This window comes from Bos indicus, chromosome 25, assembly GCF_029378745.1.
Source record: "Bos indicus isolate NIAB-ARS_2022 breed Sahiwal x Tharparkar chromosome 25, NIAB-ARS_B.indTharparkar_mat_pri_1.0, whole genome shotgun sequence".
NCBI lineage: Eukaryota > Metazoa > Chordata > Mammalia > Artiodactyla > Bovidae > Bos > Bos indicus.
Genome location: NC_091784.1, coordinates 28,975,795 through 28,987,684, shown reverse-complemented (window position 1 = coordinate 28,987,684; position 11,890 = coordinate 28,975,795). Strand labels below are relative to the sequence as shown.

Sequence of the window (11,890 nt, the reverse complement as noted above, 5' to 3'; positions counted from 1 at the left end):
GAAAACCTGGAGTTAGCAATTTGTAGACAGGAAGCAATGCCGGGGAGGGGAGGTGGGGAGAGGCGGCCTTAGTTACCTGTCAAGGAAGAATCCCTCCCTCACGGCCATTTCAGATTTTTCAATAGTTCACCGGAGAGCCGATGAATTAGCCATCTGCTGGCCAATGCAGGCAAGTCCTCTGACAGATCTTTAAAGGAAAGGTTTGGGGACTTCCCTGGTGGTCTGGTGGCTAAGACTTCATGCTCCCAATGCAGGGGGTGTGGGTTTGATCCCCAGTAAAGGACGAAGATCCCACATGCCACAACTAAGGCCTGGCACAAAGAAACAAATAAATATGAAAATATAAGTAAGTAGAGGAAAGTTTCAGAAGAAAAGCAGGAATTACAGAGCAGTGCCCATGAGAGACAGAACTCAGCAATTTCCCTGCATTTGTTAGCTTGGTCTCCCTTTCTCCGTGTGTAGACGCATCCTTAGGATAGAAAGAGTCTGTGTGCCCACCTTCGCAAGCAGCAAAGAGGAAGCTGGTTTCATTCCCACCAGGGTTGGTGGCTGTGGGGGCGAAGATTCTCCCAAGGGGGAAGTGGGTGGTGGCAGCAACTGAGGAAGAGAAAAGGGGACACAGAAGTGGAGAGGTTCCAGAAGAAAAGCTACAGAATGGTGGGCGATCCCTGACAACAGTCAGGGTGTGGTTTTAGAATAGCTTTCAGGCTGAAAAACTGGGGGAGGAGAGCTCAATTCAGAAATATTGGGAGGATGGGGATTTCCCTGGCAGTTCCGTGGTTAAGACTCTGCAGGGGGGAGTCTTAATGCAGGGGGCACAGGTTCGATCCTAGGTTGGGGAACTAAGATACCACATGCAACCAGGTGCAACCTAAAAAAAAAAAAAGGGGGGGAGGGGGTGGGGAAGATAGAGAAAAACAGAGCTTGAATCTGGTAAAAGAGCAAATTTAGAGTAAATGGGGACGATGAAAATTAGAGGAGATGGTAGGCTGGGAGGAATCTCAGAAGTCTTGGGGAAGAGAAAATGAAAAGAACCTAGAACATGATCCAGAAAATGAGTCACCACGGGTAATGGAAAGGTAGATAAAGTCAAGGTGGTCACAGAACAAAGGCCCAGGATGGGAAGGCCACTGATAGGGACAGGAGGTATGATGGAGAGGGGACCTGAGCCAAGGACCAAATTGCTCAGTGAATCTGAGGCCTGTGCATAGGCGGAGGGAATGAACCAGAGGCCAAGAAATGTGAAGATAAAGGTATCTGGGAAAAAAAGAGAATTCCTTCATGATCTCGTGGTTGAGACTCTGCCATTTCACTGTTGAGGGCCTCGGTTCCTTCCCTAGTTGGGGTTCTAAAATTCTACAAGCCACATGGTGTGGCTAAAAAACAGACAAAACTCTGAAATGATCCCTGAAGAATGAGAGTGATGGGGAAGAGGGAAGAGTTAACTAGTCAGGATGGAAGGGCTTCCAGACAGAGGGAAGGTCCTAAGCCAGGGCCCAGAAGCCAGCAGGAGCATGGTGTGTTCTAGAACTCAGAGCCAGGGATCAGGGGGACCAGTCAGACCACAACAGACTATACTAAGGGGTCTGCATTTATTCTCAAGGAGATGGTGACCTGCTCATTCATCCTCTTTGTCCCCTCTACTCATAACATAGGGTGTCTTAGGGCTAATCTTGAGATCTGTTATCCACCTACCCTCCATTCTTTGGTGACCTCATCCATTCTCACTGCTGGCAACTCCCAAAATTTAATCTCCAGATTCAGCTTATGCATGGCTGCAAAATGAAGGGGGAAGGAAACTGGCCAATGGACTTCACCCTTCAGGGTCTGGTTGTCAGAGTCACGTGTTCATAAACTAAGTTTCCTCTGACCATAACAAACATTAGAAAATCAACTTTCAATTAATTAAGTATATACAGGTTGACTCTGAAATGGAAAATCAATTAATTAATTTATAGAAACAGATCAACCTTTACTTATTTGTGCCCATTTGTGAGCTTCAAAACGGTTATTGGTTTCTTTCTTGGTAGTGCTAATGGGAAAGGATCTGCCTGCCAAAGCAGGAGATGCCAAGAGACGAGGGTTTGATCCCTGGGTGAGGAAAACAGGCTTGCATGAAAATGGCAACCCAGTCCAGTATTCTTGTCTGGGAAATCCCATGGATGAGGAGCCTGGTGGGCTACAGCCCATGGGGTCACAAGAGTCGGACATGACTGAGAGACAAACATTGGACATTGGATTTAGTGACTCAATAGCAAGGCAAAAATAGTCTCCATGCCAGAGGAGGGCTCACTGTGGGAACAAGTCCTTGCCTGATGGGGAGTTTTGTCACTGTTTTTTCAGGGCATTCTGCTTTACTGACAGCCTTTTAGCACACTATTTTGTTTGGAAGCACCAGACTTTCCAGAACAAGATGCACCAGCAATGCTAAGGTGGAGCTGATACACTGGGGTGTGAGTTCACAAAATGATGTAACCTCTGTTTAAGGTACTGGCACAGGTTTGTACCCTACAGACACAGGCATTGGAATAAATTCTATTACATATACCTTCCGGAAAAGAAAACAGGGTGTGTGTGTGTATACATATGTATGTATAATGATAAAGTGAAGTGAAAGTTGCTCAGTCGTGTCCGACTCTTTGCAACCCCATGGACTCTACAGTCCATGGAATTCTCCAGGGTAAAATACTGCAGTGGGTAGCCTTTCCCTTTGCAAGGGGATCTTCCCAACCCAGGGATTGATCCCAGGTCTCCTGCATTGCAGGCGGATTCTTTACTAGCTGAGCCACAAGGGAAGCCCATGTATAATGATGAGAGTGCATTCTCAATTACTGAGCTATTCTGTGTAAGAAATTATCCTGCATTATGACTAGGGATCAACAAGCATGAATTATCTGCTTGCAATTGTACTTATCTGTAACTTCTGGCCTCGTTTCTCCTCCACAACCCATATACACCCAGTGACAATGTACCAAGCGGTCATCTCTGGCCCCACACCTGGGCATCAGGGTAGCAGGTAAGCAGGCTGGCACAGTGAGTAGCAGGCACACCCCTGGAAGGCTCCTGACACTGAACCCACTAACGTGAACTTTGCAGGGGCCGTGGAGGGGCACTGGAGGGGGATATAGTGCTGACCAGTGCCCTGCACACCCTGTCTCGGAAGGTGGCTCCACTCCGCAGTTCCAGTGGGGTGAAGTACTGCTTCTGGTTTCCTATCTAGGCGGGTAGGATGGGGGGTGGATTGGGAGCCTCCAGGGCTTCCACTTCGTCTTCGTTAATACTCCAAGGCAGGTCCAACACCCCTCATTTAGTTCACCGCCATTGTGATCAAGATTGGAAGAACCTTCCCAGCAATGTCATAGGATTGAGTCCAGATCTTTCCAGAATGTTATGTCCTGATCCCAGACCAGTAGCCTCACTCTCTCTCAATAAACCCTCCCTATCTAGCTTTACCTCCACACTTTGGTCTCATAGACTGAGCACTGCTCTTTTAGAGGCTCGCCCTTTCAGTCAGGACACATGCGGTGGCTCCTGCAACGCTCCACGATTGAGCTCTTTGCTCACAGTAGTGCTTGTACTTCCCTGCGCATCCTGTGCCGAGACCTGACCCAGTTATTGGTCTGGGGCCAGAGGGGAGGAGGCTTGCGATCTAGAGGAGGACGTCCTGTGAGGCAGCCTCCTCAGGTGAGATCCTTTTTCTTAAACCAAGTTGTTTATGTATTTGTCTGCTCTGGGTCTTAGTTGTAGCATGCGGGATCTAGTTCCCTGACCAGGGATGGAACTCTGTTCTCCCACACTGGGAGCGTGGAGTCTTGGCCACTGGACCAGCAGGGAACTCCCCTCAGGTGGGATCTTCACCTGTGGTTTCTGTCAAGGGGAGGCCACTCTCCAGGCAGGTAGGGCTTCTTTAACTGGTTAGAGGATTCAGGTAAAGCTGGGGTTCAAGAGGTTCAGGTTCAACCACCCAAAGGTCCACATCCCACGTCTCAGCTCTCAGTCCTTCCCTATGAGCCTCATAGGACTCACATCATAAGCTCTGGCGGCTTATGGTTCAATGCCGGGCCCAGTTTTCAGTGCAGTCTTCCTACAACTACAGGAGATGAAGGTCTCTGTCAACAGTGCCAAGTAGGCCTTGAGGCTTCACTGGGCCCTCAATTGCTACTTGGCTGGAGATAGCCTGTCATTCTTTTTCTTGAAGTGTCTCTGGGAACTTAGCAAACCCAGTCAGCTTAAAATTACAGTCCTTAAAATTAACCTTACTCACATTTCATTCCAGTTCTATGGCCTGGCCTATTACTTCCCCTTCCACCTGTAGCTTATCTCAATTCATAACAGGTAATCTTAGTGATTCCAGTGTTAGGGCACCTCAGGAGCTACGCCCTCCACTCACTGGAGTGACGGCAGGGCCCTTGTTGCTGAATGACTGCACAGGTTGTCTTGTTCCAGAATCCTGTTCTAAGGGCTCACTTCCCAGAGCCACTTCCAAAGAGGAAAAGTTAAAATTTCACAAAACCTCCTTTGTGCCTCTAGAACTCAGCTTGCCCCTTGCAAAGTCTAGATCACATTGGTCACATAGTCTCAAAAATGGGGACTTGCAATACTAGGAACTGGACCTTATCTCACTCACCCTTGTCCTGCCATTTGCAATCACCCAGAAGGCGATGGCACCCCCATTCCAGTACTCTTGCCTCGAAAATCCCATGGATGGAGGAGCCTGGTGGGCTGCAGTCCATGGGGTCATGTACAGTCGGACATGACTGAGCGACTTCACTCACTTTTCACTTTCATGCATTGGAGAAGGAAATGACAACCCACCCCAGTGTTCTTGCCCGGAGAATCCCAGGGACGGCAGAGCCTGGTGGGCTGCCATCTATGGGGTCGAACAGAGTCGGACACGACTGAAGTGACTTAGCAGCAGCAGTAGCAGCAGCCCCTGTAAACCTGCTTAATCAAGCCTGTCCAGGTCAGGCATCCCTCTTCCCATCTGGACCACTGCTCCTGCGCACCGAAACCCCTTAGTTTAAACCAGCCTGTTAACATCTAGTGTTGCCCACTACAGTCTGTCTATAAACACCCTGTAATCCCTTTGTTCGGGGCTCAGAGCTTGGAGTGTTAACTACTCTGGGCCTGCTGACATAAAAAACCTGAGTTCTCCAAACCTCTGAGTGTGGTGCTTGGTTTCTTGAGTACTGGTTTCTGCAACATTTCTGGAGGCCCCAGCAAGACTCCAACCACGCCAGCCCGTTGAGCTGCCAGACTGGTGGCTCTGCCGCGCTGGAGCGAAGGAACCCCGAGATGAAGGAGGAGGCGTGCCACCTGATGGTATTCCGGGTTCTCTTTCAGACCGGCATTCCGATTCTTCATTTGGCCGAGCCCCAGCTGGACTCATTGGAGGGACGGATCAACTCGCCAGGAATGGCCACAGGATAAGGTAAGGCTCTGGGGTCAGTCCCCAGGCAGGAACCTATCCCAACGAGTAGAAGAGGAGACTGAGCACCTCTATGGGCTCCCAGGAAGGGAGCATCAACTAGGGAGATCTGGGGACTTGGGAGGAAGGGAGGCATCATGAATGATAAACTTCTCAGGGCTCCCAAGAAGGGAGCAACAGTAAAGGAACCCTGGGGACTCAGGAGAAGGGAGGAATCATGAATGATAACCTCCTTGGGGCTCCCAGGAAGGGAGCAAGGAAACCTAGGGGACTCAGGAGAAGGAAGGCATTGTGATAGCCTCTGAATGATTTTGAGTGTGTGATTGCTGATTGAATGGAGTGAGAGAAATTTTTTGGAAACTACAAAGCCAATTCTTTTTGCATATACAATAAAAACAACTAACTTGTTAAAAGGCCTGCCCAGGGAAAAGCTTGAAATTAACCCTTTCCGTGTCCTTGAAATACGCAGCCAGCTTTGTCTGAGACCTTAGCCTTGGGAAAATTAGAACTTCAAGCAAAGAAAAAAAAAAAGGGGGGGGTGTCAAAGAGATATTTTAAATCTCAGACAGAAAACTATAAGATCTCTGTCAATCTGTCTGTCTGGATTTATGTATGTCTCAGTTTATGTCTTTTTTCTGATAATATTGTTGAAGTTGTAAATGAGTGCTAATTTAATTGGCTTAAAGAAAAGTAAGTGTTTATGAATCAAACAATACAATACAAACAATACAAGAAAAATTAACTAAATAAATTTCAGATTCATATGAATTGGAAAATATTCAATATTAAATACCTAGTATTAATGTTTGTTTAATTATCTAATAAGAAAGTAGGATGTATGTTTTTAATAAAGAAGATGTAAAAAATAAAATTGCATTTTATAAAGGGAAAAGAAAGTAGGTCTGACTTACAGGTGGCTGTTACAGAAAGTGATTAAAAAGTTTCTGGAAGATGGAACCTGAAAAAAAAGTTTTGTGCATGGTTAGGACTAAGTTTAAAATAAATTTAGTTAAGTTTACCTAAATGAGTTTGAAGTAAGCTAGTACAAAAATTTTAATTCGGCCTTTCTCTCTAAGAGGACATACTTTCTTCAGATGTTGAACTGCTTTTAAAAACAGATTTAAGGGTTTTTTTTAACCTCTTAATTGATCTGTTCTATATTTACCTTTGAAATCTTTTGTTAACTTTGCCTACAGTGTTAATGCCCTCACAATGAGTTCTCCAAAAAAGAAAAAATTACTTTAGTAAACAAAAATAAATATTATTTAAGATTATGGTACATGTAGACAAAGCTCATTCTGCTTCTACAAAAAATAATCCCTTATGGTTAGACTTTTGCTATCTTGATGTCCTTAAAACATGGTGATAGTCTGCTCTTAGTTCTCTAAAAAAGAAAACATTACGTTTCACTAAATATTAAGTTCTAGTTTTGTTAATTAAGGTCTGTGCTTACTAAGATTCACTTCTGAGATAGTTCCTTGTTATGTTATATTGCTAAAAGGTTTAATTATTAAAAAGGACACTCTTAAGATGGTTTCTAAAGCTTATCTCAGTAACCAGTCTTTGGATAAAGCTCAGATGCTCCATGAGGTACAGGAGATTAACACCTGGCTATAATCATTTAACTCAGACAGATGACCTGGGGAATACCAGGCTGTATACAATGAAAGTTCTTGACCTAAATTCTTGCTTGTGACCTTACTAATAACTGCTAGCTATATTATTTTCTATGTAGCTTGTTTCAGAAGATTATTTCTTACGTTACCAAAGGTGTGACTGAGCCTGTGATAAAATGCTGATATGCAGTTCCATATGAGATCAATAATTGTAATAATGTAACTCTCGATGTGGGAAGAAGCAACAAGAGGAAATATTTTCCTGGACCAAGAGGCTAGTAAGACAGGTATGGTCCAGAGACTTTGCTACTTACAAGGCCTGGCCTAGTGACAACACATTGAGTGGCCTGTCAGTGGAATCTTTTGTTAGACCTGGGAGTGAGCCTTCCCAGCACCGTGGGACACAATGACCTTGAAATGCCCCAAAACATGGTCACATATGTAGCTATGAAGGGGCCCTGCTGACTGGAAGCTGGCCCTTGCCAGCTGCCTCTACAAAGAGTAAATCATGACTACTATAAGATGTTGACCGTCAATACCCCCTTGAAAGGCCTTCAGGGTGGAGACAAAAAATAAGGCACTCTGTGCTCTGGGAAAACCCAGAAAAACAGGCCTTCAGATAGATGTTTTCAGATAAAATTTTTATGAGTCCGAATTCTTGCATCTTCTCATACCTAGAGAAACACTAATGTCTTGAACCAATGTCTGGACCTGGTTCTCCTAGCTAGCGCCTCAGCAGCATTCCTACTTCTATTAATCTTCGAGCCGTGTATCTTTAAATTTCTTGTTAAGTTTGTTTCTCCAAGTAGTAGTAATACGACAAGAATATCCCCCGGCCAACGCCCAGACAATGCTAGAACAACCTGCCTTATTCTGTGGACTCTCTATGGCCTCTGTAAAGGCACCCCAAGGTCCTCAGGCTATTCTCCCTTTGAGATCTTATACGGGAGACCACCCCCAGTGATAAAAAAGCTCAAGGGAGATCACCAACAACTAGCTGACCTGGAGATGTCCCAACACCTCCAGGCCTTGGGAAAGTCTTCCGCCATATTGTCTGAGAAACCTGAGAAAGGACACCCATTCCACTGGGCAACTGGGTTCATCCCTATCAGCCAGGAAATGAGTTATAGGTGTCATCCCTTGGATCCACCACACCAGAGTCAAGAAGGCAGCGGCTTCCTGTAATGAGGACACCTGGAAAGCAGTTCGGGACCCCAAAAACCCCCTCAAGATCTGGTTCCAAAAACAGTGACCCTCACCCTCGAAGGACGCTGACCCCTGCTCTAGTCACTCCGGGAGCTGACTAGTCAATGCACGGCAGAAGCTTGAGGATTCTTCAGCCTTGCTCTAGCCACGCTCCAGCAGCTGGCAGCAGCTGGGAGGTCAATGCACAGCTGAAGCCTGAGGATCCAGCTATCAAAATATCAATGGATTTTCATTGTCAACCCTGGACTGTATCCCTGATTGCTATTATTTCTGTGTTCTTCACTAAAGGACTAGCTTTAGTTGCACCCCAGGACTGGGATTTGGGTCAGAAGCCACAGTTAGCTGTCTGTTATCTCACTGTAGTGGGAAGCCTCATTCTTATTAAAAGTCTCTTATGATCAATTCTCCCTACTAACTAAACTGCTCCACAGTATAGCTGACCCCCGCTTCACGATAGGCTCAGTTGCTATAGCTGTGACAACTCAAAGATGGGGAGAAAACCTTTTGCTAGTGTTCAGTTATCTGTTATGTGCAGGCTGCTTTGCAGCCTTTTGGTGTCCCTTGCTGTAACAGATGGTGCCGCCCCCATCAAGGCCTTTTCTCTGTTTGTGGGACAGATGCTTATGTCTACCTGTCAATTAGATGGGTATCTGCACCTTAGCTTTCCTCACTCCCCAGATGAACACTGTCCCTAACAGCCAGACTCTCACCGTACCTCTGGCAGCACATACATGGTCAAAAACAGCCATCCAGCTTATTGGTCTGGGAATCACGGCTGCGCTAGGTATGGGAATAGGAGGAATTGCTTCATCAACCACCTTTTACCATACACTATTCAAAGACCTCACAGACGACATTGAGAGAGTGGCCAAATCTTCAGTGGCATTCAGTTCAGTTCATCAGTGGCATTACAGAAGCAACTAGATTCCCTGGCTGAGGTGGTTTTACAAAACAGGAGAAGGCTAGACCTACCTAACTGACAGCTGAAAAGGGAAGACTCTGCCTCTTCTTGAATGAAGACTGCTGCTTTTATGTAAACCAATCAGAAATAGACGGGGACAAGGCCCAACAGCGAAGGGAACAAATCATAAAAAGGAGAGCAAAACTAGCTAATTCCTGGGGTAATTGGAGTAATGTCTGGAGCAGGGCGTCGTGACTTCTCCCTTGAACAGGTCCTCTCTTCATGCTCTTTGCGGCGCTCTTGTTTGGCCCTTGTATTCTCAGTGCTATTACCCAGTTCATAACCTCTCAGACTGAATCCATAAAGTTACAAATGGTAACAGTTCAATATAGCCCCCTAAACGATGGGGAGCTCTGAGTGTCCTACCAAAAATATGAGATGACGCTTTCTACAACGAGTGATAGAAAGAAGCATCAAGAGGGGGGAATGAAGAGGAAAAGTTAAAATTTTACATCACGTCCTTCTCCTTCTGCCTCTGTAACTCAGCTTACTCCTTGCAAAGTCTAGATCACGTAGGTCACATAGTCTCAGAAAGTGGGGACTTGCAATACTAGGAACTGGAGTTTATCTCACTCACTCTTGTCTTGATCTTTGCATTTGCCCAGGCCCTGCAAACCTGCTTAATCATGCCTGTCCAGGGCAGGCATCCCCCTTCCCATCTGGATCACTGTTTCTGCACACGCGAAACCCTTTACTTTTAACCAGTCTACTAAGAGTTAGTGTTGCCCACTACAGTCTGTCTCAAAAAACTCTGTAATCCTTTTGTTCAGGGCTCAGAGCTTGGAGTGTTACTCCTCTGGGCCTGCTGGCATAATAAACCTGAGTTCTCCAACTCTCCGGTGTGGTCCTTGGTTTCTCGAGTAATGGTTTCTGCAACACTTCCAGTTGGTTTTTTGAAAGCAGAGCTGAAGACAAAGGCCTATTATTATTATTATTATGGCCACCGTGTGAAGCATGTAGAATCTTAGTTCTTCAACCAGGGATGGAACCCACACCCTGTGTAGTGGAAGGGCTGAGACTTCCTCACTGGACCAGCAGAGAAGCCCCAGGGCAAAGGTTTATTCCACACAGGCACTGATTTGGAAAATGTTCCCAGATATGGTAGCAGGAAGAGGAAGACAGAAAAGAATGAAAAGCTAATATCAAAGTGCATAATCAAGGTCACACCTTGATCGTACATAATGTCCCCATTGCAGGAAAGGCTGAAACACTTATGCAATGGTTCCTATCTCTCTTTGAATGATGATGTCTCTAGATTATTAACACTAATTTCACCTCCACTTCTCAGCTCTATTGAAGAAGCAGAATTGAGCCATTCAGAGCTTGCAGGCAGAGAGCCTTTGTTTTCAGGGGACTGGTCATTGCTAATTGCGTTTTCAGGGAACTCAGCTTGGACAGAAATTAGAGGCTGCCAAAGGGGATGGGAAACGGGGCTCCAGAGGCATCTGTTATAACGTGTGATCAACTGCTCCCATGCCCCTGAGGACCTTAGAAGGGGCTCTAGTTAGTCAGGTGCCCAATGGCTTAAGCTTTGAGCTTCAGGCTTTAATCTGCCTTTCTGAAGGAACTCACGTTTGTCCTGGAGGGAATGGCTGAGGCAGTAGCTCTCCACACAGGGTGTATCCTCCTTCCCTGGTCCCCCGTTACTTGGAGTTCCAGCGTCTCTCTCAGGCACATCCTGCCTGCTCCTCTGGCTCTCCAGTATTCCAAGCGTGAAGTGAAAGGCAACTGGGGAGCACCAGTCCTGCTGTGGGCTTCACTGGGATCTTGCTGAGATTGAAAGCGGTTCACACATCAGTTGTCTTGTTAGATAAACTAGAGTGAGGGGGAAAAGCCTGGAGTTAGCAATTTATAGATAGGAAGCAATGCCCTGGGAGGCGGGTGGGGAAGGGGCCTTAGTTACTGTCAAGGAAGAATCCCTCCTTCCCTCAAGACCATTTCAGATTTTTCAACAGTTCACCAGAGAAAAGATGAATTAGCCATCTGCTGGCCAATGCAGGCAAATCCTTTGACAGATCTTTAAAGGAAAGGTTTCAGGACTTCCTTGGTGGTCTGGTGGCTAAGACTTCATGCTCCCAATGCAGGGGGTGTGGGTTTGATCCCCAGTAAAGGACGAAGATCCCACATGCCACAACTAAGGCCTGGCACAAATAAACAAACAAATAAATATGAAAAAATAAGTAAGTAGAGGAAAGTTTCAGAAGAAAAGCAGCAACTACAGACCAGAGCCCATGAGAGATGGAACTCAGTAACTTCCCTGTGTTGTTAACTTGGTCTCCCCTTTCTCCGTGTGTAGACGCATCCTTAGGACAGAAAGAGTCTGTGTGCCCACCTTTGCAAGCAGCAAAGAGGAAGCTGGTTTCATTCCCGCCAGGGTTGGTGGCTGCGGGGGAGAAGATTCTCCCAAGGGGGAAGTGGGTGGTGGCAGCAACTGAGGAAGAGAAAAGGGGACACAGGAGTGGAGAGATTCCAGAAGAAAAGCTACAGAATGGTGGGCGACCCTTGCAAGAGTCAGGGTGTGCTTTTAGAATAGCTTTCAGCCTGAAAAACTGGGAGAGGAGAGCTAAATTCAGAAAAGTGGCAAGGACAGGGATTTCCCTGGTGGTTCAGTGGTTAAGACTCTCCTTCCAATGCAGGGGGCACAGGTTCGATCCCTGATTGGGGAACTAACATACCACA

At 46.3% G+C, this 11,890-nt stretch overlaps 1 long non-coding RNA gene across 7 annotated transcripts in view; it reads right to left on the bottom strand.

Moving 5' to 3' along the window:
• The window catches only part of LOC139179738 (uncharacterized), a 43,020-nt gene that overhangs the window by 28,793 nt on the left and 2,337 nt on the right, over window positions 1–11,890 (bottom strand). For all 7 annotated transcript variants that reach the window (XR_011564078.1, XR_011564077.1, XR_011564079.1 and 4 more), the window contains exons 2-5: window positions 10,784–11,026; window positions 6,340–6,386; window positions 5,160–5,464; window positions 77–311 (exon numbers count right to left, since the gene is read on the bottom strand). This is a non-coding gene — a long non-coding RNA (uncharacterized lncRNA). The remainder of the gene's footprint in view (window positions 1–76; window positions 312–5,159; window positions 5,465–6,339; window positions 6,387–10,783; window positions 11,027–11,890) is intronic.